This window comes from Emys orbicularis, chromosome 11 (assembly GCF_028017835.1).
Source record: "Emys orbicularis isolate rEmyOrb1 chromosome 11, rEmyOrb1.hap1, whole genome shotgun sequence".
NCBI classification, from domain to species: Eukaryota; Metazoa; Chordata; order Testudines; family Emydidae; genus Emys; species Emys orbicularis.
This window is the reverse complement of record NC_088693.1, coordinates 40,933,181-40,959,131: the sequence shown is the minus strand read 5'-3', so window position 1 is coordinate 40,959,131 and position 25,951 is coordinate 40,933,181. Positions and strand designations below refer to the sequence as shown.

Sequence of the window (25,951 nt, the reverse complement as noted above, 5' to 3'; positions counted from 1 at the left end):
GTTTCATGACTGTCACTTGATCTTGATTCCACTTCTTCCACAGATCTTGTATGACCTCTATGTAGTGACCTTACCTCTTCCTTTCAACCTTTCTCCAGAAAGGTGATCAATACCTGCTGCTTTGCCTTTATTCAGATGATGAATAGCTTTGGTAACTCTTTAATCTTTATTGGTCTCCTATCTGCCATCAAATTCCTCAAGCACTGACCTTCAGTTCCAAATTCTTCGGCTGGCATTCCGGATCATGCCAGTTTTCAAAGGGTTAAGGAACATCCTTTTCTTCATCTGTTTTTATTCGATTTTTAGCATTGCAAAAAATACAAAATTAGAATAAATTATTTTTATCTTATGTTTTGACCTTTTTGGGGTTAAACAACTCTTTACAGAGGTTCTGAATCTCACATTGCAGCAGACAGTGCCATTTGATCAAGCCCTACGTTACTTAGTCTGTGCTTAACCCAGTTTTAAGGGTAATCTACAGCTTTCCAACAGGTTAGCTCCATCAGAAGCATATGACTGAGAGCTCAAGCACTTAGAGGTGGTGCCTTAATGGGATAATAAGAAAATTATTGTCCACAGGATACCAGGCTGGCCTTGAAGCTTCCTTCTGGTCTCCTCACTGCAATTAGTCACCCAAGACTGGCCCCTGCTAGCTGACTTGGGCTCACGGGGCTCGGGCGAAGGGGCTGTTTAATTGCGGTGTAGGCGTTGCGGCTTGGGCTGCAGCTTGAGCTCTGGGACCCTCCCACCTCACATGGTCCTAGGACTAGGGCTGGGGCGTGGGCTCTAGGACCCTAAACTGCAATTAAGCAGCACCTTAGCCCAAGCCTTGTAAGCCTGAGTCAGTTGGCACGGGCCAGCCGCAGGTTTTTAATTGTAATATAAACATACCCCAAGTGAGTCTAGATGAGTGTCCCACTCCCATAAAGGGTCAGAGATAGGAGTGTTCTTAGCTGGAATTCTTAATAATTCAGATGTAAGTTTCCAGATGTTCCCCCTTCACTTTGAAGAGAAGATGACGATGAAAGCACATGCTCTCCCTGCCACTTTGTTAGGCAGAGATTAACGTAATTCATATGAAACTGAAGGACACAATTTACTTCCTAGTGGTTAAAGCTGGAGTCACAATTAGGCAGGGTCAACAGGCAGCCACTATTTTCAACTGAAGGAGGAAGAAATACATAGTGACTTTTTATTTTGTGAGAGAGCAGGGATGCTCCAGAGTGCGGTAAATCTGAATGCAAAAGCATCGAGCCTCCAGCAGAGAGACTGCTAGAGTTTCTTGCATGTTGGGCTGGTAAGAAGGAGGGAGCAGGGGATGAAGTCAGGAAGCCTGAAAAAGGGTGGATAATTTTGGATAAGCACCAACACTTCACCACCAACACTTCTGAGGATCACTGCTTTTGAAGTATCATCTTTAATTGTCATTCAAAATGTTTTCTGAGTTAAAATCTATCTAATCCAAATTAATTTTCACCGTGCTCCATTTATATTGCCCATCGCCACAATATGCAGTGTTTGTGTGTGTTTGTATCCAGCTGTGTACATGGTTGGGTGCACCATGGATTGGCCTACATAGTAGAATCATGAAGTATTTATGACTGTGTTTTAGTCTCAGATGAATAAAATTGCAGTAGTATCTTATTGTGAAAAGCAAATAGCATTAAGGAAGCCCAGGCAGTGTATCATAAATGCTAATGCATCTTGCTAAAACTCCGAGCACCATTTTAACTGTCAACTTAATTTGTTTCTAATGTTCCAATTTTTTAAAATCCAGTTTCTGATAGAGCAACCTTTAAATAGTCTATCTTGATATTTTTTCTATACTTTTAAAAGATAGGGGTTGCAATGCTCCCATATCTGTTAGTGTTTATAAAAATCTCGTTGGCCAGGGGCTGACTGACTGTTCAAAGAGGAAAGAGAGAAACTGACTATTCATAAAGTTCTGAGAAATTCACAAAGTAAACAAACTGAAAAAGTAGAGAAACACTTCCCCTCCCCCCCCCCACCCCCCCGACATCATCTTCAATTTTTGTGTTACTAGATAACTATAGTAGGCGGTAAACTTTCAAAGAAGTTGTGATTATTTTTCAAGCTGCCACTGCCCCTTTGAAATGACAGTAAAGTATATATGAAAAATAAAATGATCCTTTAATCCTTAAAGATTTTATTGTTCATGCTAACTACTCATATCTACTGAATGCACATGTTGGGCCCAATTAATCCCTGGTATAACGGCACTGAAGTTAGTGGAATTACACCAATACTGAATTTGCCAAATTACTTCTGGTTTGTCTCTATGAGAACATTGTTTGTTACACACAGAAGAAAGGCAGATGTTCAAAATCTAATAAAATCAAAAATGAAGAAAAGAATATATCAGGATTGTCTTTTTAATGCTTTTCTTTTTGTTGCTTTACAGCCTCCTTCTTTAAACTGCTCCTCTTTTAAATGGATGTCTCTTTAAATCAATAGAATATCTAGATTTACCTAGCATATTTGATAGCATTGAAGTGGTTAAAGCTTGATATCCACCATGTTTCTCTTCCTTGAGTTGGTGAGCAGCACTGATGAAAGCAGAGGACAATGGTTGATCTGCTCTGGTGGAAAACAGTGGTTTCTGGAGTGATGTGTTATGGTAAAAGAAACACCCCTAGTAATAGGGTGAGCACTGAGGGTTCCTGGTGGCAAAAAATGGAGTGGTTCATAAGACAATAGAAAAGAAAAAGGAAGCTGGGGTGAGAATAAAGGAAAGGAAGGGGAATTGAGAGGGCTCATCATAAGATCTGGGGATTGGAAGCAGAAACCACCATGCAGTTAAGAGATGGAATAAACTACTCTTACAGTGAAGAGACTTGAATATTTTGTTCCTGTGAGGAAGCTAGCAAAGCCTGATGAAACATAAGTTACCTTAGGAATAAAGATGTGAGTAATAGCCAAGGTTATGCATGAATTAGGGCAGTGCCTTTTATAAAGTACTATAGAAACAGTTGCACATAGTGTTTTGAATGCTCTCTACTGGTAATTCTAATTCTAGCAGACTATAATCAAACATTGAATCCCTTGGAGAAATCCTTTAATAAGAATACCCAGAATGCTTCAATGGGAAGTTGAGTGGCTCTGAGTTTGAAGAATGGAAACATAAAGCATGGGAATTGTTAGCAATAAGCCATGAGACATCTCAGTCTTTTTCTTATTCAAACCCCTCAATGACAAACCAATTACCTCTGTATGTTGCTTCCATTTGTGAATTCCAGAAATGAGTAATTGAAATTGGAGAGCATGGCTATAGTGGGACTTTGAAGGTAGATGATTGTCCTATGACCCCCTCTTATTGAGGGTAGAGTGGCTAAACGTTTTGGGAATAGTACAGTCCATGACGCATGCCTGTCAGAGAAGAATGTCTGTATGGGGTGTTTGATGATTTTTTTTTCTTTTGCAGAGGCAGGAGGATGGGGGGAATACTGCAATAGTGGATTTGAAGTTTTGCTGGGTGTGGGAGGTGGGAACTCCAAAAATCATTATGCCCTTGGTGCTAATACTGTTCTGAATATAATTTGGACTGGGACAGAAACTTGTTTCATAGACACTATTTAACATCATGTGCTAACCTTTTTGCTTTCCAGGTTATGTTATGCTTCTCCCCTGTGGGTTTTATACTGAGAGCAAGAGGAAGGAAATTTCTAGCTCTGGTGAGCTGCACAGCTGTTGACTGGTTTCATGCCTGGCCACTGGGGGCTCTGCAGTCTGTCAGCAGCTGTTTCATTGAGAAGGTGGACTACCTGAAGTAAGTTCCAATTGGTTTGTTTCTCTGTTTACAGGTATTTTTCTTAATATTGTATTACTTAGAATGATTTCAGACTAACTGTTCAATGTTATACAGTAAAAGAGCTTTAAACAAATGCTGATTTGCTAACAGGCCTTGTTCTTACGAAATATAAGGCAGCTCAGTGATACAAAGCAACTTGTGGGGGGCCGTTTCCAGATTTACAGGATTTTCTTTTAGATTCTCTCAATTTTTATATCTGTTCAGCCTTTTTGAAAGGTGCCAGACTGATAGCTGTGGAGAATGAAAGCTAATCCACAGATTATGTACAGCATGGAAAGTAGAGTGCAAGTTTCCACATGCTGCCCTACAAATGTGCCAAAACAGGCCAGTCTTGCCAACTCTTAAGACTTTATCATGAGTTTATCATGAGTTTTCCTTAAAGACCCTGATCTTAGAATCAAGAGACTGTATGACAATCTCATACAACTTTTTATTTATTTAAAATAAAAGTTTGTAGTCGCAGAAAAAAACCTTGAAAACATGAATGGGTGAACCATAAAGACTCAGAAAACAGATGGTAAATATAAAGAAACCAACACATATCATTTGTTTAAAAAATCTCATGATTTCTAAGCAATCTCGTGATTTGTGGTGGGTTGACTCATGATTTTTGAATGCCTGTAATTGTGAATACTGCAATTCTATTTGAGAGCATACACAGATGCTCTTCCCACACACTCCACATCAGGGGATCCAGCTTCTAACCCTGGTACCAGAGATCTGTGGATATGGCTCTTTCCCCACCCTGAATCCCAGATCTTAGGGTCCACTCTCTTCCCATGCAGCCCAAATGTGTAGTTCAGAATCCATGCCCATTCTGTACCCTGCCTCTCTGCTCAGATTGCTAGTGTGTGCCAGATATGATGGTGGATTCTGAGGTCCACAAGGAACTGGAAGGTTTACAGTATTTGAAGTTTGACAATGATCATTTGTTTTAGTCCATTCTATACCAGTTCCCCTCCAGGAGTTGTCCAAAAGTGTAAGGAGACAATATTACAAATAGTTTTCTCCTCTCCCTTACAGATCTCTGCTTCCCTTGATTCAAACCAGTCAAAAGGTAATATACGATATTTTGCTTTTGCATGTTATAGCAGGGGCTTAGGATGGAGTTGTGACAGAGAATGCCTCCCCACCAGACCCCCAGTTGCAGCATTAGGGACGGTGCCCTTTAAGGGCTGAGCTTCACCGTGCCCCACCTAGACTCTGTCTGGGAAGCTCAACCCTTAAAGCACATAGTCCCCAATACACCACACTAGCTGCCAGGAGGAAGATTAGAAGACCCGCTGGGCTGTTTGCAAATTTTGTCAAAAGGGAAAGAGCCCTCCCAGAGCTTGAAAAAGGTGATAACATGAGCCTCTGGCATTCCAGGAAATCCGTCATGTGTATCTCAGAGGGTGAAGGATGGGACACTAGAATGGGCTGCTTATGGTCAGGGGTTCTCAATATAACACAGCTATGCCCATCCCATTGAAGCTGTGAGCCTGTCCGGCTTCCTGTTTCTCCCAATGGGGCCAGAAAGCGCAGTGGAGCAAAGGTGCAAGTTCCTCACACCACAATGCCAGCAGCATGTACGCCACCCTTTCATTGTAAGTCCTGCCTGAACTGGGGACGAAGGGAAGGGGATGGAAGGTGAGGGGAGCACTGCATAAATGAGAGGAGAGAGAGAATTCTGGCCCCCAGCCCCTGCTGCCCAGTCCCGTCAGATCCTCACCCCAACCAGTGACTTGAACATTATATAAATGACCCTTTCTTTGTGTTTAGGTGGCTGAGAGGTAATAGAAGTAATTTTTTCTCTGAGTCAGTCTGAAACAAATGTTTAATCCCAGAGGTATCAAGTTTTGTGAAGCCAAAAATTTGCATTCATTATAAAATGATGAGCTGATTTTAAGGGGAGACTCACTTCAGTAAAAACAAAGTAAAACACCCGCACACCCCTTTTTTATTGCAGATGAAAATTTTTATTGAGATGAAATTCCTCATTAAAAATGGCAAAGTGATACCGCAGTGGGATTTCTTCATGGGGAGGATTCAGCCATGGTGGATGGCTGGCAGAAACCAATGCATTTCGGACTGGATTCATTTTACAAATACCACCTAAAATATCAATTTTTGTTGTTGCTGTGATTATTCTCAAAACAAGGAATGGGCATTTCCACACAGCAGGACAGCAGCCACAAGCAAATTGTGATCCACATAAACCCATATGTATTATCTGTAAAGTAGGCAGACTATATTGCAATATAAAAAATATTAGACACAAAATCATTGAAATTATAATTAATGGAGATATCCTATCTCCTAGAACTGGAAGGGACCTTGAAAGGTCATCGAGTCCAGCCCCCTGCCTTCACTAGCAGGACCAAGTACTGATTTTGCCCCAGATCCCTAAGTGGCCCCCTCAAGGATTGAACTCACAACCCTGGGTTTAGCAGGCCAACGCTCAAACCACTGAGCTATCCCTCCCCCCATGTCATACCTAAATTTACCATAATAAATAGAAGCATTTGTTTTAAATCTAGACTGTGAAATGAGTAAGTAGCAGTTTTCTTCTTTTAATAAATAATCACTTTACCATCCTAAGGGAGAATTTTCTTATTCCACGTAATCCACATTTATCAATAGTGGTAACATTGTAAAAATAGAGCAGTTATGCTTAAATGACAGAGCTAAATATTGTGACACTAATATGAAACAAACTGCATTGTTACTCATTTCTTCAAGAATTATTTGCTTCATAAAAGCTACCTTTCCAGGTTGTGGAACCCAGCAGGGCCTTTTTGTCAATGAGCTACCATTTTCAGTTAAATTAAGTTATCCTATGCATACATCGGACTTCATATTTCTGTATTTAGAGAGTAACTGCCTGTAGGTATACATTTATATATATATTCCTGCACAAAAAAATATTGTTAGTTTAGCGTTAAGATTGTGAAACTGCATATTACATCAATGTAAACCACAAAAAACAAGAAAATAAGCAGTTAAGACATTCAACAACCCATCTACACTCATCGGTTTTCTTTCTCACACTCAGCTATCTCCCTTCTACCACCCTGCACCTATATATCTCCACCTTCAACCCAAGGAACCAGCAGGCACTCTTGAACTCTGGCCATGTTTGTTATAGGCAGAGCTGGTAGCATCATCTATTATTACGGTTGCCTGAGTCCATCGACTCATTTGTTGCAAAAGCTAGAAGTTGTATAGTGAATGAGGCAGGGAATTTCAGAAAGAGAAAAGATATATATTCTCATAGTTAAGGCAGTTGAATGGAAAATTGGATTCATCCCTGCCTCCGCCACAAAGTTCCTGTGTGATGCTGGACATGTCACTTGAGCCAGGCTTTTCACCAATGGTCGCTAATTGTGTGTTCCCCTTTTTCTGGGTGCCTGATTTGAGATCCTGGGGTCTGATTTGCAGAAATGTTGACCACCCACAGTTGCAACTGAAGTAAGTGGGAGCTGTGCTTTGAATGTATAAAATGCTACATAATGCTAAGTACTCTGCAACATCAAGTCCTAAATGTGTCAAATTGGGCACCCAAAATTAGTGGATATTTTTGACCTTAAACTCTTTGTGCCTTGGCTCTCCATCTGTAAAATGGGGATAATACTGCACTCTCACCTCACAGGATTGTTGTGAAAATAAATTCATTAATGTTTGTGACGCATTTAGATACCATAGTGAGGAGCACCATAGAAAAGCCTAGGAGGAAATTAATAATTCTATCTTTAGAGCAGGGTTTGAATAATGTACAGTAATAAGTCCTGGAGTGTCACTCTGTACAATGAGGATAAAACAAAATAGAGAACAGCTGCTTATTAAGTGAGCACCATTTATTCTTTGCATTGAATGAGGTAAAGGTCCTGAAGTTTTTGGTGGAAAGTTTCAGATAAAATGGTTCAGCTGTTTCTGAAAATGAGGTTGGGGGGGCAGAATTCTTTCAACTCTGTTGTTGAGAAGCTGTGGTGCCTTATGCTTTGGAGCAAGGGTTTGAAATCTGGCAGGGCGGTCTCTGTGGAGTCAGTGCCTTTTGATATACCTGTGAAAATCCCACCCATATTTGGCAGAATGATAAGGCCCCGAAAAACAGCAGTTTGCACATACTTAGTAGAGACTTGTTAAAGTCCAGCAGCTAAATTCTCTGAAGATTCTATCTGCACTGAGCGTGCTCCAGTCCTTCACAGCTCCTGTCTGCCAGTTGGACCATCCCTACAGAGCAACTAAGCCTGCTCCATCCCGGCCTGCAGGGACTGAGAAGGACTTTTCCTGCAATTGCTCCTGCCAGCAGCTGGAGGATGAACACAGGCACTGAGAGGAGGGAGGCTCTCTCCTGTACTTATGGTGTTCTCCCTGTTGATGCCCCAGTAGCATAGAGGAGGAGGAGAAGGAAAGAGTCAGACTGAAATGCAGAGTGGTGAGGAAGTGGTGATGGTGGGAGAAGGGGGGAAGAGATGCAGGGACAGGGGTTAGGAGCAGGAGCTGAGAGGGGGACTTGGGCAGGAGCTGAGAGTGATAAGGTGGATGGGGGAAAACCAGGAGCTGTGGAGAGAAGAGAGTAGGAACAGAGGTGGGGGGAACGTGGGCAGGAGCTGGAAAGTGAGGATAGGAGTGGGAGGTGGAAAACAGCACTGAGAGGAAGAGGTCAGACCTGGGAGGTGAGTTATAGAAACATGAGTGGGCTGGGAGGAATGGGACAGTAAGGCTCTAACTCCTAGAGAGCACTCCCCTCCAGAACCTGGAATTGAATCCAGGAGCCCTGAATCTCAGCATTCATTTGCTGTCTAGAAAATAGCTATGAAACCTACTGACAACATATGTGTGTCTGTCTGCTTTAATGGCAGGTAGCCATCTGTACTGTGCTGCAGATCTAGAGATCCCAGCCCTGCTGATGGCATGTGGGGGGCTCAGTATAGTTCCATATGAGGCAACCTTTGATTATTCAGTTTTTTAAAACCTTGGGAAATTACATTTTTAAAAAACTAGGTTAAAAGGACGTTAAAGTTGCAAAATCAACCTTAGGTGGGAAATGCCAGATTTAAGGTTGTCTGTGCAACTTTTATAGGGATCCCTTGTGCATATTCATTATAATACAGTCTTAAATTACATGATCACATCCTGTTTTTTCCACAGAACTCCTGAGTTCTTTTTTCTTCACTCCCCCTATTGGTGTTGTCTGTAGGACCCCTGTTCAGTTGTTGTGGAAGTTGGAATGTGTGTAAGAATGAGGCAAGGGATTGCAAGAAGAGGAAGGAGGATCCCATGGTTAAGGCAGTTGGATGCTGCCCTGGAGGAATGGATTCTATCCCTGCCTCTACCAGAGAGTTCTGATGTGAATTTGGGCAAGTCACGTAAAGCAAAAATTTCACAAGTGGCCACTGTGTATTAGAGCTGGTCCAGTTTTTTCTTCCAGTGGAAATTTTCAAGTTTGCAGCTGAAAACCAAAGGATTTTTGGCAAAATATTTTGATGGAAAAAACAAAATTTTCCCTGGGAAGCAGATACTTTTTGCAAAAAGAATTGTTTAACTTTAGACAGAAACCAATTCCCCATTGAAAAGCAGTTCAGATAGAAAAGTTTTGACCAGCCCTATTTGTGTATTCCTCATTTTCTGGGTACCATTCCTGAGACATCTCAGATCTGATTTGCAGAAGTGCTGAGAACTCACCATTGCAACTGAGGTCAACGGGAGTAGTGCACCAAACATATAAAGTGCTACAAAATGCTCAGCAACAGGGCTGGCGCCAGCTTTTTTGCCGTCCCAAGCGGCAAAGAAAAAAAAAAGATAAAGCCGCGATTGGAGGCACTTCGGCGGCGGCTCTACCGCGCCGCTTCATTCTTCGGCGGCAATTCGGCAGCTGGTCCGTCCCTCCGAGACAACTGAGGGACCCGCCGCCGAATTGCCCCTGAAGACCCGGACGAAGCCCCCTTCCATTGGCCGCCCCAAGCACCTGCTTCCTGCGCTGGTGCCTGGAGCCGGCCCTGCTCAGCACTCAGAAGAATCCGGCTGTCGGCTTCTCAGATTGGACACTTAAAATCAGTTGACACTTTGGGCAGCTTTGACTTTAACCATTGTGCCTCAGTTCACCATGTATAAAATGGGAATAATAATACGCTGTCACCTCACAGGAATGTTGTCAAGATAAACTAATTAATAATTATAAAGAACTAAATTACTAAGATCACAGCATCGCAGAGAAGCCCATAAGGACGTTAATAATTCTGTATTCAGTGCAAGGTTTTGGTGCTATGCAATAAATTATCATAGAACAGTAGGTCTGGAAGGGATTGTTAAGTCAAGTCAAGCCAAGCTCCCTGCGCTATGCCAAGACCAAGTCAACCTAGATCATCCCTGACAGGTATTTATCCAACCTGTTTTTAAAATCCTCCAATAATGGGGATTCCACAACCTTCCTTGGAAGCCTATTCCAGAGCTTAACTATCCTTATTGCTAGAAAGTTTTTTCTGATATCTAGCCTTGCTGCAAATTAAGCCCATAGCCTATTGCTTCTTGTCCTGCCTTCAGTGGACATGAAGAACAAGTGATAACAGTCCTCCTTGTAATAGCCTTTAACTTATTTGAAGACAGCCCTCCTCAGTTTTTCTCCCTCAAGACAGAGCAGGCTCTGTTTTTTTTTTAACCTTTCCTCATAGGTCAGGTTTTCTAAACCTTTGATCATTTTTGTTGTTCTTCTCTGGCCTCTCTCCAATTTGTCCACACCTTTCCTAAAGTGTGGCACCCAGAATTGTACACACTACTCCAGCTGAGGACTCACCAGTGCTGCATAGAGCAGGACAATTACATGCCCTGTCTTATATCTGACATTCCTGTTAATAAATTTCCAAATATTAGCCTTTTTTGCAATTGCATCACATTGGCTCATATGCAATTTCTGATCCACTGTAATCCCTCAGATCCTTTTCAGCAGTACTACCTTGTAGCCAGTTATTCCCCATTTTGCAATTGTAATTGATTTTTCCTTCCTAAGTGTATGAGGCCACACACATAATGAGGATAAAAAGAAACGTTGAATATTCAATGAGTACTGTTCACCCTGTGCACTGAGGCAGGGGCCCTGTGGAAAAAAATATTTTGTGATCATGTAATTTAAGACTGTTTCATAATACATGTGCATGGGGGGAAGCGGGGGGCTGAATTAAGGTTGCATGGACAACCTTAATTGTTGCATTTCCTATTGTTTGAGTGTTTGCCTTTGCAATCTTAACATTCTTTAATGTGTTTTTATGTACTATAAATAAATATGCATGGATGTGCATATGTGTATGTAATAGGACTATGTACGTATCTTAAAATATTTAAAGAGAGGTTTGAGTCATAATTTGCATCTGGATTTTGAACATACCAAAGTTCCAGAATGTTGAGCTCTGTGATTCTGGTTCAGTCATTATAGAAACAGGGAAACTACAAAGTTTTCAGACTCATGTGGAATGTTTTCCTGCTTTCTGAGACAGCCTGAGTATTAGTATTTAGCCACTGCTTAATTAACACTATGAGCATCTTGCTGATTGTACCACTAATGGAATAGTGCTACTAGTGGCTAGATTTCACTGCCCCTACTGGAGTGATTTTGTAAGTGAAATTAGAGCGACATGTACATGATGCAAACTCCACTAGGTGAAATATCACATAGTGTGAATGGCAGTCTGACAGAAAGGACAGACAATTTCTGACCTACTATAGTCCACTCCAAAGACCTGCAGATTCAGGAGATCACAAAGCAGCACTGTTTCTGCATGAATGAAAAATTATTTTGCCAAGCTCTGCAAAATGCCATGGAGGGATGGGGCAGAGGGGAAGAGAACCCAAAATAAAAGAGTTATTTGGACTTTGAAATGGTTCACAGGGGAGTTAAAAACAAAAAGCAAGCAAACAACCAAAAAGATTCCCAAGCAAAAATATGAAAGTTTAATACTCCATCTTTTGTTTTTCTGCTTAAGTATTGATATATTCGCCTACTCGGACCACATACCCTTTAGAAAACTTGGCAAAGAGAAAGCGAGACCCTTTGGCATATGATTAGGAACTCATTTATGGAAAGATGTAGGTTTAGATAACCTAGAAACTGAAAGAAAACTTGCTGTTTACTTTTGCTTGCTTCACCCATGGACATTTGTTCAAAGTACTCATTATATGCCTAACCTTCAAATTACCTCTGGGACTGATCAGGGCATAGCTTAAGCTGTGCAGAAGTTTCTGGTCACCAAAAAAATTATTAATATTTCTAACGTTATAACACTTGTAAATTACCAGGCTAAAGTAATAACTGGTATGGAGGATGGACTTCGGGGAGGTTAAATGCTGTGCTAATAAATGGTCACTGCCACTGGTTCTCTCTCTTGAGTTCTCAGGCAGCTGATTCAGTTCTTTGTTTGAACAAATGTCAAACTACTGTGACAGGTTTTTCCTATTATTTTAAAACTCCCAGATGCTGTGGTAAACTGAAGCAGATTCAGGAAACTTGCTAGATAGTCCCTCACTGCATATAAATGATGTGTGTTGGGTGGCAGTGTGCAGTGCAGCACAAACTATATTTATAACTGATAAATATTTTAATAACAGTGTCCAAAGAGCCCATTTGGAATTGGGGCCCCATTGTGCTGGGTGCTGTACAAACATAGAAAAGAGACAATTCTGGTCGTGAAGGGACACTCTCGTCACTTATTTTAGTATGGGGTGTGATTCCAAAGCAAAGATTTTTGCAAAGGAGCTGCCACAGACAGAATTTGTGGGGATGACTTAACATGTCTGCAGATGACTTGTCACTTAGCACAGAACTGTGCCTTGGATTTCAAAAACTGGAGCTGGACCTCGCAGTTATACAAGTGTCAGTTATTCCCTGCTTGTCAGCTCTGGGGGAAAAGATGGCAATTATTTTGTGGGGGTGGACAGGGTAGCTGCCAGACTTGCATGGCAAAACAGGAGGTATGGACCTGGGAAGGCAGCATACTGTTCAAAGGCACACGTATACACAGGAAGAGACATTTCAAGTCCATAAAACATTTTTCATTGTTTTTTTTCACTAAAATTTTAAAACGTGGGTTCCCAGAGAATAATAGTAATATACTGTAGGCGTGTGTGTCTTAGAATGAGACCTTTAGTATGTTTGTCCCGGAGCAATATTTCACAGTGGTGGGGTATTGGGCAGGAGTTGCTTTTCAGGCATCCCTGGATATGTGGGTGTTTAGAGCGCCATGACTCCAGAGGGTGGGAGAACTCACTGTAAGAAGCAGCCATCTGGCTCGAAGAGCCCCAGGAATCCAGCTGTAAATCACAGGTTGCAGGAAAAGATAGAGGTTAAATTCCCTTCCTTAATGTGATTGAGTAGCAAATAAAGAGAGAATCTTGGAAGGCAGGAAGGAGAAATTGTGGGTCAGAGGAAAGAGACACATACAATGGGAAGTCAGAGATGGCAACCCACTTATTCATTCAATCTGGAAACTAAAAATAGTCCCTGCTCTGGGCTCCAATTTACTTACAGCTAGTTTTGCAGCTGGGAGTATTGCTCCACCATTGTGCAGAGGAAGAACATGCTATGGCTTGGGGCCACGTTGTTCCCCTGATTTGCATGAGGGAAAATATTTGGGTGGATGTGGGTACATGGAAGGGGTTGGTTGGGAGGTGGTGCTAGAGGGAATCTCGTTACATTTTGACCACTCCTTTTATAGGTCTGAGTGGGACACCACATACCTGAAAGGAGCGCTATTTAGCTTAGTTTCAAAAAGAGATGTTTATCCTCACAAATTCATGGGCAATGTTATAACATGTGAGTGATTCTGTCAGCAGTGTCTTCATGGTCTCACCCACAACTGGGGGAGAGTAACACTCTCTCTACGTGAGGCAGTTGTGGCTACTGCTTGCATAACAACACAACCTTCTTTGGGTGCCAGAAGTGCCCAAACCTGCATAAGTTTCTTTATTTTCACTCTAGAGGTACTTCTCCTTCCCTTCCTTTTCAGCTCCCCTCCAGAACTTCAGGATCAGCTGCTGCTAAACCCATCAGATTATATTTTTACTGCTTTCTTGTCCCCTTTCTGTTCCTGGGATCTGACCATGCTAGCTCTCCCTGTGCCTTCTTTGCATCTCAGAATAACTTGTCTCTCTGGTAATGCTCTAGCATCCCACACAATTATTCACCCAGCCACAGTACTCCTGTTACCACCTCTATAGCTCATGCACCCCTCCCCCCTATATGCAAACTTCTGATGCTTCATTGGCACTTCAGTGACCAGGACTTTAAAAAGAAACATCTTTTAAAATCCATGCAGGATATGCCTACCTGCTATGCTTAATGTCAGAACTAGCATTATCATTTGAAATACCCCAACAATTTCCTCTTTCATCTTTTGCTCAAAACTAGTTTTAATCACAAAGGTTTTCTATTGTAGCAAAGTTCAGTTTTCTCCCCCATTTCCCTTCCCCGTCCCCCATCCCGCTCAATCCTTAGAATTCCTTGTCTTTGGTCCTGCTTTAAATTGATTCTGCACATTCATGAACATGATACAAACGTGTTGGTTTTTAAAAAGGTTGCCCGTGATGGCATCTCCTGTTACTCTGTGCTGCTTTGGCCTTTTTATAACAGTATCCCTTTTAGAGCTCCTGTGACCTTCTCTACTGTACTTCTTGGGCTCTGTACTTCACTCTGCAACTAAATCATCCAATAATTGCAGTTGTAAAACTAAAATCCCTAAACACATTTTCTCCTGTTTTTCTGGGGTTTATTTATCATGTATCTCAAAAAACAGAACTTTTCAAAATTAAATATAAAGCAGAACACTTTGTAGATGATGTGAATGACATTTTTGTCAAAATCTTGTGAGATCAGTCAAATCTATTAAGCACAACTCAGTAACACCCTGAATAAGACAGCACACATTCATAGGTCTAATGATATTACAAGCAAAGTGTGATTACTATTATACGGGAAATGTTTGATGTGTGTTTGTATAGTGTCCTCTTTCTGTTTACTTGTACTGCATGGTGGTTTTCATTATAATAAAAGCTAGATTTAAGTTTGCAGTGTTATTTATATGACAGGATACAGTTCCAGAACACCTTTTAAAAAAAAACAGTTCAAAATTGAGTTGGGTGGGTCTGTTCATTGCAGAAGAGCAATGAGGGGCAAAGTCTGCCTTTTCCAGGTGAACTATAACTTAGAAATGTGAATCAAAATGTTTCATATAGTGTTTGTACAGCAGCATGTGGAGAAGATATCCTCTCATTTATACCAGGAGAAGCAATGTCACCTTTGTCCGGCTTGTCCTTGTCCGTCCCTCCACGAACGCAAGTTGACACAGCCCAGTGGCTAAAGTACAGGATAGCGAATCAGGAGAGCCGAGTTCTATTATTGACTCTGTTGTTTACTCACTGTTGTCCTGATCCTGTGCCCATTGAAGGCAAAGGCAAAAATCTCTTTGAATGCAATGGGATCAGGGATCAGGACCTGTGTGACCTTGTGCAAATAACGTATACCTCTGTAAAATGGGGATGGTATCTACATAAGAGGGCTCTTGAGACTTAATTCATTAGTGTCTATAAAATGCTTTGAGATCATCAGATGGAAGGCACCATATAAGTGTCAATTATTAGTAGTAGTAGTAGTAATATTAAGTCTGAATTGAAAGATATTTAATATAGCTGCATCAATAGTTGCTTAGAGACAGCCCCAGCTCTTTGAAATCTTATACTGTTGGCCAGGAATTTTGTACACATAACGAGAGGTACTTGACTGATGCCTCTTTTTGTCTAATAGAATAGTCTATCTGTATTATCAAAATAACTATTTGCACTATTGAAATGACATTGGAAATCACTGCTATCATGTCCCGCAAAATCTCATAATTTGCCCATTGCAGTAGCAGTTTGCTTTAGGGCATGAAAGAGGCAGGAGTGGAGGGGAATAGTGAGTAGGAAAGGAGAGAAAAGGCAAGAGGAGGATGGAGGAAAACAGGAGGGGAAGAGAACCCAAAAGAAGAGACGGGAACTAGGAGGATGGGAAGAAAATGAGAGAGGTTTACTTTTTCTAATTAAAATAAAAGTTGGATTCATGTGTTTATGGGGAAAAAATCAACTTAGAAAAACAAGGCTATAATGCCATCTTGGGGTTTCTGGTGACATCTCAATCCATTTGAGTTCTGCTCTTGTGATTTATGATGTCAACAGAAACCCCTTGATGCCATTGAAGTTCACAGTTGTCTCTCATTGATTCTGTATTATTTCAATAGTAGAAAAATAACACCTTTATTTTCACAGTGAAAGTAACTCACACTGTGACCAAAATGTACATATACTTCCTGAATATGATCTCTCTATCTTTTTTTAACCAAACCTCTATGAGACACCACTTTGCATTAAAATCACACACATTCTTCTTTAGATTCTACTATGCAAGAATGTCTGTCAGATGTACTGTACAAATGCTTTACTAGTCTAGGAGATGAGGCTATTCTGCCCAGCTAGCTCATTGTCGTTATTATTCTACACTCATTAATACAAAAAAACCTGGCTGTTGATCCTTCTAGGTCTTGTAGGCATTTTGTTTTACAACATTTTATAGACAGGATGATTAAACAGGAATAAAACCTATTCTCTGACTGACTGGACAGGATCAGAGAGAGAGAGAATAGCAGCGTTTAAGTGCAGATGCATATGGAATACACTCAACTTCAAATGATGGGCCCAGCCCTGCAACCACTGTGTGCCCCATTGGCGGTACAGAGTACGCTCGACACCTGCTGAAGTTGATCAGAGTTGAGTGTGCCCATCACCTCCCAGAAGGCACATAGCACCTTTGCAGGACTGGGCCCTAAACAATGAAGGCAGGGAGAAAACAATGACATTGTACTATACTGTACATAAGCATGATTCATAACAACTCCACGTGTCAAAGGTGTGGTGTAAATTCAGTAGAAATGACGGTGGGGTAAAACATCATCCATTGCCTTGAGCAAATTGAAATGTAACATTATACCAAGTAAAAGTTATATGTATATATATACACACATGCACATATATAAAATTTGGAACTAATTAAACAGTTTGATAATAAACCATATCTTTTCAGCAAAATTCGAGTTTAGTCTTTAAATCGTAAGATACAGCAAGGTATTTTATAAAGGGGTTTATATAATAGTATCTAAGGTATAATTTATTGCTGATTAGGGTAAATCATTTTGTGGCTCTTGGTTAATTCAATGTATGTCCCCATTAACTTGATGATCTATCATTTGCCTTCACTTAGCCTTGATACTTACAACCCAAAATTTCTTGCACTGAATGGGAGTTTTGGATTTGCAAGCACTGCAGAATCTCACCATGAACTCTTATCAAAACCACTGGAAGCTGTGGGTCGGTATTTCGCACCCTTGAGCCCTAAGTACCTGTTCATTTTGGCTCAGTCACCTGATAACTGGGAAAAAACAAATGTGCCTCCAGAATTTAAAGCCATTCTGCAGTTTTGTTTTCTATTTTTTAATTGTTCCTCGAACTTACCAATCAAAACTTCACTGAAACTGTCAAGAGTTAGACTAGGATACACTTGACCTGGAGTAAAGTATCAGGAGTTTTTAAACATTTAACTTATAGTGTATATTAGTATGAAACTAAGTTGAGCAGAACCCATTAATGTCACAGTGATCGGTTACCAATGGAAATAAATAATTCATGATGAAGGGAATTAGTCTAATTAGCAGGCAGTTTGAGTCCTTTGATAAAACCCAGCTCTAATTCCGTGAAGGGCAGGAAGTGCTGTCATCAGTCAGCCCTGAAAAGATTAGCATCTATTATGAATGAGGTTAGACACCCTAGTGAAGTCATGTGTGTCCTGGAGACAAACTTAATATGTTCCAGGATGGGACACAGTTTGTCTCACCAACACATCATGATTCCTACTGGGCTATTGTATGTAATAACAAGCAAAGATCAGTGCTCCTTCCTATCATTCTCTCCCTGTCCATCATTCTGACAACTGTGCAAATACATTTTCCATGCAAAGCAGGGAATGTGCCCTGAATACTTGTAAAATTGCACAAAAATGTCAAAAAAAAAAGTGTCACCTTTTCAGCAACTAAAAACCAACCAACTAACCAGAATATCAGTGAGGAACTGGAGGATTTTAAAGTACTGCTGGCAACTGTATGTGAAGTGTAATATATATTGTTTGAGTGTATTCAAATGCCATTTGAAAAACTATTGTTATTTGTGAGTATATCTGTACATACACATGACACTGAAGTTTTAAGATCAGTTGCAATACTATGAGCTTGTAGAATTATACGTAACTAGCAATAAGGGCTTAGAAAACTGGTTTTCTAAAATACCAAAAGTAAAGCCTAATGAAAAGAGAACGATGTATTTTTGTATCAAGCGACGGCTTAGACCTTAGTTTTTAGTTTAGAAATTTTTACTGAACTGGCTTATCCAAGGAGGCTGGCTGAGAGCTGTGCAAGCCTCACATTTTTTGTAGCCTACATGCTGATGCAACATCAGCTGTGTTTCCATTTTTACTTTTGAGCCTTTTGAAATTATATGTTTCCGTTTTGCAATTTGATGCAATAATGAAGAAACTCTACATTTGTACGTTATTGTATTGCCTGTTTTTATTGTAGGAAATTAATTGCTCCTTTTATTTATGTTATTAGGGTGGGGGAGAAAACAATTTTGCAGTGTTTTATCATTTGCTATAATAATTAACATACTACTAATGCAATGGAAGCCTTAGAAGCGGGGTATATTATTTTCAAATGTCTGAACAGCACTTAATATGCTGACACTTGTGACTGAGGAGCGCTGGTATTCAAAAGTGCATTGAAAAAAGGTAACAATAAGTTACTAATAATATCCCTGATGATCTTAAGTTGATTTATAATATAGAAATGAAGTGAAAAAGAATAAGCGTAGTCAACACAAGAAGTGATTTTCATAGAAACAGAACAATATAGTGCTCCAGAATTGTAACTCAGCTGTCCAAATACTAAGTAACAATGGAGCACTGATATCACATAAAGTGCCAGATTCAAGTGCTGCAGTAGCTTCAAGTAGATGCCTAAATTAGATTTTGAAAAATAATGAACTTTCCCTCAGTGTTTATTACTGGGAGTTGTGCATTAAAAGAAGGAAGGAGTTAAAGGCAAAGTGTGCCTTGATTTGTGCCCAAAGCAGCCCCTACTATAAGTCAAGGCAGAATATGGCTAATAGATTTAAAATACTTACACATATTTATGGTTTGACTGTACCTTCTTTTATTCAGAGTGCCTCAGCCCCTCTCTTGGAAATGATTCAATTCACCAGCAAAGAAGCATGCCAGCTAGTAGGTGGGATTGAGCCATTAATCCCATTAGAACATATTTCTTATTACATATGTACACACTAAACTATGCCACATTTTTTAGTTAGTTATATAGCTTTGTTGCTGTGCACGGGGTTATAGAGAAGGAAAAAAATAAATTCCCGGCTCTGAAGACCTTGCAGTCTTAGGATATGTTTACACTGCAAAAAAAAGGTGTGTTCTTAACTTGGGTTAAAACAGCAGCGAAGACACAGCAACTTTGTTTTTAACTTGAGTTAACAGCTAGAATTCAACCCCCCTCGAGGCTTTATGGCTCCATCATCCTTAATCCTTGTGAACTGCCCCAGACTCCAAGAGTACAATAATGTGGTATTGCCGTGAAAGACACAACATCTACATTCGTGTCTAAATTTGTATCACTTATTATGAACCCTGTTGCTCATTTTATGGAGGAAGGGATAAGTGTCTTGGGTGAATCAGTTCTTATTAACTATTAATTATTCAGTACTATTTGTCTATTCTTTCTGCGTTATCCATGGGGCTGCTTGTCGTGAATATCAGTGTGAGTGACATCGTTCATAAACAGAAGACTGTTTAGATCTTCTTTTGAACAACAAAGCAAATTCTAAAACTGTCTCGAGCAAATATATGACACATTCCTGAAATGGCCACCCCCATTCATGGACTTGAGTCATCATATTTACATATGCTATTAATCATATTTGTGCAGAATAACAGTGTTGACTAGCGTCCCAGCTAGAGCTGGACAGATCTCAGGTGAATTGAGCATTTTGTTGGACCCCAAATAAAATGTTTCATTAGGATTTTGAGAATGTTATTAAACAGCTTTTAATTTCTTTGGTTAAAATGGAAGAAGCGGAAGGGTCCCAGAGCTCCGGCTCCAGCCTGAGCCTGAACATCCACAATGCAATTAAACAGCCCCGCAGCCCGAGCCCCGCGAGCCTGAGTCAGCTGGCACGGGCCAGCCACGGGGGTCTAATTGCAGTGTAGACACACTCATAGCAGTGTTGGACTTTGTTGTTCCTTTTATTTCAAGCTCTCTAGTTCCTAGTCCCTTTCTCACTCTGAATATCTCTTTGACATGGCTGTGAAGTCCCTCTTCCCAAGTGCCGTTCCTATATCCATTGTCTGTTACAGTGATGCAGCTTCATTGTTTTACCTAGTTCAGATGCCACGGTAGCTGGAGGCTTTCCCTGAAAATGTATTAAAGATTAGAATTGGGCATATACTGAGATACTATTATTATTTGTTGTTTTTATATTGCTTCAAATCTGCATAGGGGCTCTACAGAATCACATCTGTAGGAAAGGCCTACCTCGAGGAATTAGTGATCTAATTTTAGAAGGGGTGACAGAGTAGTGGGGAAAGGTAGAACAAGGGTTAAAATAATATGCATTGACCTATTTTGGCTTATGCATATATTGAGATTCTGTAGCAAATTGTTAAGTTTTTAATTGTACTTCTTGTAGGTAATACAGCAGAAATAAATTAAGGGACTGAGGTAAGTGAGCTGATGAACTCTGATATAGGAGGGTGTTCCAAGCCTAGGAGCAGTGCTGTAAAAGACATGCAGACAGGGGTGAGACCGACAAGAAGGAAAGGTCATGAAGGCTGTCATCAGTGGAGGAGGGAAGAGGCATTCAGTAGGAGATGAAGTCAGAGAGGTGTGCTAGGGAAGAAGTTTGAACTGGATATGCAGGGCAGTGAGGAGGCAGTGGAGGAATTTAAAGGTGCAAACTCATGGTTGTGAATCAATGTCTAGTAGTAATAGTTTCAGCACTAGGAGGAGAAGAGCGCCAACAGCTGCCATAGTTCTAACCAGTGGTCAGTATCTTGCAAGAGGGCCAAGAACTGTAGGTGTCCGTATGCTGCCCTGCCTGCTGGTGGGAAAGCATCTCTTATCACTGGGTATGGAGGTGAAACACACTGATCAGCACTCTGCTCATGTGTCTGAATCCCGAGGAAGTAGTGCGTTCCTCACAGGAGTATTTCCTATCAGCTGAGCACAATGGGAAGCACTGAATAAATGGGTCAAGTGGGTGTGGGGACAGGAGGAGCCAGTGCACCCGCCACCATGCAGTAGGATGAGACACAACACATTTACTTCACCATCTACGACACATCTGCGTAAGGAGTTATCTGGGCTATCAGAATGGGGAGTGAGTCTGGAGACAGGACGTGACAGCCCTGAATTAGATGCCAGTGAAGGGCTCTGAAAGCAACCTAGTTTGAGAGGAGCTGGACTTGAAAAAGTGATATTTGGTAACTTTGTCCCCAGCTCTGTTCTAACATGTTTGAGGGAGCCACTGTTGAAAACAATCCTCACCAGAGTGCTGCTTCATATCCACTGCCAGTCCATCATCTTCTGATGAGACTCATGTGGGTTCCTCACATGGCATTGGGCACAGACACAACCTTTTCATAGTGAGCAGTCTCAATCACAAGATGGCTCCCTTGAAACTTCGGGGCCAACTTCTGCCCTCAGATGCACGAGCAGTGTTCCCAGTCAATGGGAAACCTCTGTGCACAAGGGCAGAACAAGGCCCACGGAGACTTGTTATGAATTGTACCTAATCCCTACTCTGATATGCAACACAGGTGGCAGCATCTTGACCCAGCTGTGGTGTTTGTCTCCAACTGAGTAATTACAGTTACAACATGACCCTCTCTTGTAATATCTGTTTGAATGCAAATTGTATTTTACCAATGCATCAAAAATTTGAAGCTAAGAAGCCTCCTCCTCTTAGCAATGTACAGTACCTTCTGTTCCATAATTAACCTAGATTCCTTCTCCTGGACAGATTCTTTCAGCAATGCCATATTTTGAGTAATACACCTTCGGACCAGTGCCTTGCTCTGATGTATTGCAATGATAGTGTAATACATCATCACAGTCAGCTGTTGCTGGACTCCACGGATTGAGAGACTGAACCAGCTGATTTTCTGATGTATTCATGTAATGCATCACCTAGTATGGTACCCAATGATGTATTACTCCAGAATGACACCAGCCAGAAAAGAAAGGGTCTAGGGTGCAGATTCTGTATAATGAGGCAGCCAAGTACTACACAGGTCTGCAAACTCCTGGCACAAGGTGCTAGTAATAAATCAGGTTCAGAGGGTATTGCATTAACTGTTTTACTAAGGAGGTATGGATAGTCATATTGTCATTAGTCATCTGACTTTAAATGTCTGTTTCTTTGCAATGCTCTATCTCTCCAAAATCAGACATCCCTCAAACACTTTTATTTTCTCCTTCATTTAGGGTAAACTGTGCAAAATACAAACAGTCCAGAGTAAAAAGTGCTGCCACTGGGGAATTCAAGGAGGCAGATTGCTCCCCATCTTGGCCTATTGTTACATCTTTTCACTGGGTGCAACATACCCCCTCTGGTGTACTGGGCCCATTCTGCAAACCTGGCCCCACCTCTTTCCCCTGTCCCTTTGGGGTGGATTGTGCTCCTGGAGTCTCAGAATAGGAGCAGTCCCTGTGCTACTTGAGAAAAGCACTAGAGTTGTGGTTGACCCTTATGCTGGCTGCCCAGGTGGGAAAGAAGGCTGCTTATACCATCTCACCCCCTGCACGCACACGCACACAGAAGCCAACCACAAACTGGCCCTTAATTGTTTGCTTCATCTTGAAAAAGAGAGATTAAATCAACTAGTGATGCTAAACATTGCTTGCAAAACATCACCTTGATTAGAGCCTAAAATAGGGGATTTCATTTATATATTACAAAGTATTCTTTTCCGTGTATTTGCTTTTCAGCCACTTCATTGCTTTTGCACATACAAATGTTAATGAAGTAAGTGTCAAGTATGAGCAGAATAAAAAACATCATAACTATGCAGCTCCTAAGAGCTTTCTGGAACTTATCAAACACTACCAGGATCTACTTGGGAAGAAGAGAAAAGAGTTGGTTCAAAAAATGGAAAGACTGGAAAATGGTTTACAAAAGCTCCAGACGACAGCTTCACAGGTAGCTCTTTCAAATATTTGTGTTATTTGTTAGCTATCTATACAGAGCTATTATTATTATCAATGACATTATACAGTTGGTGAGCAAACAGCAGCGGCGAGCAAATAGGTCCTTACCCTGAAAACCTTACAGTCTACCCACAGCTGAATAGCATTGGAAACAAAACCTGAACATTTTAAGCAGCAACAAACATATTGTGCATTTCTGCACTTTGTTTTAAAACTAATAAGCAACAGTGTCTGAGTGATAAATCCATCATAGCATTTAGAGGTGCATGCATTTAGAAGTTCAGGCACCCAGGTAGTTAGATATCTAAATGCTGTGATTTGTGCCCTTAGTACTGTATTCTCCAAGATACTGAGCATCTTCATGTCCCACATTCGCATTGCAGGAGACACTTAACACTTTGTAAGGATGAGTCCCTTGGAATCGCATCTGCAGTTTTGTTCCTGAGGTTGATTGTGGGTGCAAAAGTACAAGTGCAAACTTTCTCAAACAACTCCCCAAACATTTGTCCATTATAAAATCCTAAGAACTTCCTGGACTTTGTTTTATAGGCAACCTAATTCCTCCCTCTCCCCCCTCCCCCCCCCAATATTATATGGTAGCCAGTTTGCAATCAATCCTTTAATTTAACAGAAACATTTATCTCAATCCTTTCTTGTTTTAACATTTTTACTGATCCTTTAAACATTCTGATAAGAGAATAGAGGTTAAAAGATCACATTTCAGGAGTTATGCTTACAAGGAACAGCTGAAGAGTGTCATTTGTACTTCCCCCCTATGATACCTTTGTGTTGCAGCTCAATAATGGCCATTAATATCTCCTTGAATGAGGCTTCACGGAAATGGTAGTTGTGAACATGCAATCAGATCGTTTAGGGACTAACAAGTGTTGCCCTATGCCAGCAGTTGACTGACACTCAGCATTTTGCATAAAATCCACCTTATCTGCTAATATTAGACACTGTACATTGTCACTTTTTCATTTAATTTTGGCACACAAAGTACATCTCAGTTCTACTGTGTCTGTGTGAATCAAAAAACGCCTACATAAGTCTCTCTATAAAGTTGGATGATAAGCTATATATAAGCTTAAAATACAAATAACTGTTTAAGATTATTGCTTAAGCAATGGTAGTGATACTACATTATTTTAGTAGGCAATAAATTAGTTCCATATGAAGATAAACTGTAAACCCAATGAGTTTATTGTCATTAAGAAAACTGGATTACCATTAAGTAGAGGTCTAATTCTGCAGTCCACATGCAAGAAAATCTCTCATTGATTTCACTGTGTTAACTGAATGTCAATGAGAGTTTGCCTGCACATGGGCCGCAGGATTGGATCCTATATTAGTATGATCCTGCCATTATTACTGTTTTTTAAAAATCTATATTTTAAGTGGGAGATTTTCAGAAGCACAAAGTGCAGATAAGCACCCAACTGACATTAACTTTCAATGGGAGTTAGAGTTTGTGTCTTTGAAAATCTCTTATGGACATAAAAAATGAATGTTTTATAAAGTAACAGGCAAAAATAAGCAGGGAGTGGAGGCCAGTGGTGAGTCCCTTTTGAAAATTTAAAGAGGAGATTTCCAGCGTAGAGCATTTTGGACCCTGACTGTTCCTGATCTCTTCTTGGAATACCAAAGTTCACATTTATCCATGTGGCTCCAGAGCTTGACCCAGAGCCCCTCTGCCATTGCTCTGGTGGTGCAAATAGTGTGTTGGTTCAGAGCTCCCTCCTTCACCATTGCTATCCTAGTTTTTAAAGACCATTTTGAGGCAGCAACAAGTAAAGTCTGTGTCCCCCTTAATCTCCTCAGACTGGAAGTCTGGAGGGCATCCATGGTAGGGGAGATAGGGTTTGAACAGGAGACTCCTACCTCTCAGGCAAGTGCTCTAACCACTGAGCTCTGGGATATTTTGATGTGGGTCTCCTCTCTCTCTCCTTTTGATGCTGTTCCACTGTGGGGAAATAATGAGACTCATTGGAGCAGGGGTACTGGACCCGGGGTCTCCCAGCTTCCAGATGGGTGCCCAGACCACCAGGCTACACAGTCATTCTCTCTCTATCACTCAGTGAGTCTTTAAGTATTTATCCAAAGTGCAACAGCTTCAACGGGGGAGACTGAGGGCGCCTCACATCAAAATATCCCATAGTTCAGTGGCTAGAGCACTCACCTGGGATGTGGGACACTAGGTCCAATTCCTCCCCTCTGCCTGAGGGGAAGAAAAGATTTGAACACGCGTCTCCCTCATCTCAGGAGAGTGCTCTAACCCTGGACTAAAGTTAAAAGGTGGGCACTGCCAGCACCACCAGCTAGATGCTGAATGCCTCTGAGTATGCCTACCAGCTCAGGTCCCATGCTCCTCCGCCTGACTCATAGATTGCTCTGGGGCTTCAGTAGGTGTCTGGATGCATAGAGTAAGGCATGCAGTGCACATGCCCAGAGATAGCAATGTAGGCACCTAGGAAACTCTTAGAGCAAAAATTTAGATGCTTATAGGGTTACGTGGCAGCCAAGTGTGGGTTTTGTGGATGTCAGTGGAGCCTAAAAATGAGACTGAGGCACCTAAGTCTGGCGTCTAGGTGCCTAAGTACCATTGTGGATCTGGGCCTAAATATTTAGCTACACATGCACAAAAGTAAACTGAGCCAAAAACATTAAATCATGAGAGAGAATTAAACTTTACACTTGTATGTTCTCTATAGTTTGGGTATAGATATAGTTCCACTATCTATCTATTTTTCTGGGTTTTTATTCCATGCCTATCACCATGGTATCTTGTTCTTCCTCCTTTTTTTCATTA

At 41.0% G+C, this 25,951-nt stretch overlaps 1 pseudogene; it reads left to right on the top strand.

The window, feature by feature from the left end:
* The window catches only part of LOC135885792 (dynein axonemal heavy chain 11-like), a 184,110-nt pseudogene that overhangs the window by 106,869 nt on the left and 51,290 nt on the right, over window positions 1-25,951 (top strand).